The sequence below is a fragment of the Penaeus japonicus genome, unplaced genomic scaffold (assembly GCF_977035675.1).
Source record: "Penaeus japonicus unplaced genomic scaffold, GWHDUDI00000001_assembly GWHDUDI00000035, whole genome shotgun sequence".
In the NCBI taxonomy this organism is placed as follows: domain Eukaryota; kingdom Metazoa; phylum Arthropoda; class Malacostraca; order Decapoda; family Penaeidae; genus Penaeus; species Penaeus japonicus.
Window position 1 is genome coordinate 6,538,892 of NW_028234437.1, and position 2,500 is coordinate 6,541,391.

Consider the following 2,500-nt stretch of genomic DNA (forward strand, 5'->3'; position numbering starts at 1 on the left):
GCCAATGAGAATCAATCTTCAGAATAACCTCAAAGGAATAATAACACGATTGGGTTTTCCACACAATGCCTCGACTTACAGGAAACATTAAATCCTTAAAATCAGCTGTGAAGGAGACTAAATCCTTTGAATCAGCTGTGAAATAAAGGAGGGTTATAGTTATAGTAAAGAATGGAATACTCAGTATTTTCATAATTACTTTGAACAGTCAAAATAGAAGATAAGTGAAAGAAATGAGGGATATTCTCGTAATAAATTTGTATCTGAAAGAGAGAGAAAGAGAAGAAAAAATGATAGGAAAAGAGAGAGATTATAAGAGAGAGAAAATAAAGAGAGAGAGAAGAAAAAATAAAGGAAAGAGAGAGATTTCAAGAAGAAAAAATAAATAAAGAGAGAGAGAGAGAGAGAAAGAAAGAAGAAAAGAGAAGAGAGATATTGCAGGAATAAATAAATAAAGAGAGACAGAAGCAGAGAGAAAAAAAACGAATAAAGAAAAGTAAACTAGGAAACAACAAAATAACAATATTCGTAACAAAACTGAAACAAAAAGTTTAGAAACACCAACATGCAACCCAGAGCAAAAACGAATTCGCGATTGTTGCAAAAGTTAATTGCAAGATCCAAAGGAGAAAATTGATCAAAAGTGGATCCATTACCGTTCTTGTTGCAGTCTAGCCTTTGCCATTGGCCGAATATTGCAGCCTTGCAATGTCTGGACTGGAGGATATTTAAGAATCTGTTCCTTTTTTTTTTTTTTTTTTTTTGTCATTATCACTATTGTCATAAATATTATTATCATTATCATAAACATTATTATCATTATCATAAACATTATTATCATTATCATAAACATTATTATCATTATCATAAACATTATTATCATTATCATCAACATTATTATCTTTATCATAAACATTATTATCATTATCATAAACATTATTATCTTTATCATAAACATTATTATCATTATCATAAACATTATTATCATTATCATAAACATTATTATCATTATCATAAACATTATTATCATTATCATAAACATTATTATCATTATCATCAACATTATTATCTTTATCATAAACATTATTATCATTATCATAAACATTATTATCTTTATCATAAACATTATTATCATTATCATAAACATTATTATCATTATCATAAACATTATTATCATTACCATAATCAATATGATCATTATCATAAACATTATTATCCTTATCATAAACATTATTATCCTTATCATTAACATTATTATCCTTATCATAAACATTATTATCCTTATCATAAACATTATTATCTTTATCATAAACATTATTATCAGTACCGTAAACATTATTATCCTTATCATAAACATTATTATCCTTATCATAAACATTATTATCCTTATCATTAACATTATTATCCTTATCATAAACATTATTATCCTTATCATAAACATTATTATCTTTATCATAAACATTATTATCAGTATCATAAACATTATTATCCTTCTCATTAACATTATTATCCTTATCAATTAACATTATTATCTTTATCATTAACATTATTATCCTTATCATTAACATTATTATCTTTATCATAAACATTATTATCTTTATCATAAACATTATTATCATTATCATAAACATTATTATCATTATCATAAACATTATTATCATTATCATAATCATTATTTTCATCATGATCATAATCATTATTATCAGTATCATAAGCATTATTATCATTATCATTAACATTATTATCCTTATCGATTAACTTTATTATCTTTATCATTAACATTATTATCCTTATCATAAACATTATCATCATTATCATAAACATTATTATCATTATCATAAACATTATTATCATTATCATAAACATTATTATCATTATCATAAACATTATTATCATTATCATAAACATTATTATCATTATCATAAACATTATTATCATTATCATAAACATTATTATCAGTACCGTAAACATTATTATCCTTATCATAAACATTATTATCCTTATCATAAACATTATTATCCTTATCATTAACATTATTATCCTTATCATAAACATTATTATCCTTATCATAAACATTATTATCTTTATCATAAACATTATTATCATTATCATAAACATTATTATCATTATCATAAACATTATTATCATTATCATAAACATTATTATCATTATCATAAACATTATTATCATTATCATAAACATTATTATCATTATCATAAACATTATTATCATTATCATAAACATTATTATCATTATCATAAACATTATTATCATTATCATAAACATTATTATCATTATCATAAACATTATTATCATTATCATAAACATTATTATCATTATCATAAACATTATTATCATTATCATAAACATTATTATCATTATCATAAACATTATTATCATTATCATAAACATTATTATCATTATCATAAACATTATTATCATTATCATAAACATTATTATCATTATCATAAACATTATTATCATTATCATAAACATTATT